Source organism: Otolemur garnettii, unplaced genomic scaffold (genome assembly GCF_000181295.1).
Source record: "Otolemur garnettii isolate 467f Iridium unplaced genomic scaffold, OtoGar3 scaffold00013, whole genome shotgun sequence".
Taxonomy (NCBI): Eukaryota; Metazoa; Chordata; class Mammalia; order Primates; family Galagidae; genus Otolemur; species Otolemur garnettii.
Window position 1 is genome coordinate 66,581 of NW_003852408.1, and position 1,687 is coordinate 68,267.

Below are 1,687 nucleotides of genomic sequence, written 5' to 3' on the forward strand. Positions count from 1 at the left end.
TGCCCGGTTTCAATGTATTTTGTACTTTGCTAAATCCCTGGGTTGGCTATATTCCATAACTAAAATTTTCACATTCAATAAGAATTTGGAGGAATAGCGGATGAGAGTTGACTGGAGCTAGCTTTCAACATAAACTTCAGTTCAAGGAGAGAGCCAACTACCAGAAGAACCCAACGAAGCCGAAAGTGGGGAGCTGAACTGAGAGAAGAGATAGATAAACTCACGTCCTCCACACTGAGGCAAACCACGACTTCAAGAAAACAAATTCCAGGCTTAGATTAAACTGAAGCGGAATATTCTACAGCTCCCATTGAGTGCCTGAGGCAGATAGGCTTCAACTACCTCTGCTGGCTGGCCACAAAGAGTGGTCACTGAGTGGAGAAGGCATTGACATTACTGGGACTCTGTCAGGCACAAAACCCTGACAAACTCATTAACTTTACCTGGACTCTGGTAGGCACAAAACCCTGACTCACTAGCCTATTGGACAGGACTGGGTTACAGAGTCTGGGTCAACAGAAATTGGTAGTGGGGTTAACTGAGACTGAGGTTACCAGAGTCCAGTGGCAAAGGGTGAGTAAGAAAGGGAAAGAGACATCAGCCTCCTTATTCCAAATCGTCTACTGAACAGGCCTTTCTGACTCCTCAGAGCATCAGAGTGAGCCACACTTATACCACCAGTAGACTCCTATTATTTAGTTGCTAGAGACCTTGTGATCTTTCCAATCAGGGAGTGGGTACTGACTGGGTCAATAGGTTTGGATCTCTTGATTTGGGCAAATCAACTGGTGGTCGAGGGAGAATCTCTGATGCTCTCTGGATTTTCTCAGGCCTAAATTGTCTTCAGGTGGAACATTCTCCAGTTATCACTGAGTGCCTAAGACAGTCAAGCCTCAGTTCCCTTTGCTGGTGGGGGTTGAAAAGCAGTAACTGAGTAGAGCTGGCATTGGCTCTACTTTGATTTTGGCAGACACAAAGCCCTGCCACATTCGCTTATTGGGCAACTGGGTCACAGCCCTGTGGGGTCTCCAGTGACTGGGTGTGATGAAGGTATAAGGTAGGGTAGGAGGCATCAACCTCCCCAGAATATTTTATTTGCTGGGCAGGTCCTTCTGACCCCACAGAACACCAGAGAAGCTCATACCTGAGCTGCCAGAAGATCCCTATGGTACAGTTGCCAGAGACCTCTTAAACTCCCCTACCTGAGACTCGTGTTCACTGGGACACTTGTCTTAGATCATTTGAACTGGGCCAATCACCTGAGAACTATCTAAAGTGATACTCTGGGGGTGTGGTTGAGGGAAGGTGTGGTTTTCCTTTCGCAACCATCACCAGTGAGGGGAGGGGTGACTTAATCACTCTTATTTCTCCACAGCCGAGATCTTAACCCAGAGTAATTGATTTTCTAAGGTAGAACAGATACCAGCTGTAAACAAGATAGACACAAGCAGGCCTCCAGGCTCTCAGACTATAGCATTATACACATCCTTGGCAAAGTTCTAGGGGAAAAGATACAGACACTAGTCCCAGCCTTTGCTCAAAAAGGCCAGTAAAATATTACTTCCACAGCCCCCAATCCAACTTCCTCCTACCAGCTCACCTAGTCAAGTGGAGTAAATCCAGCATGGGGCAGAGCCAGCAGAAAAACTCTGGTAGTAGGAATAACCAGAGTAGAGCAACCCCCCCC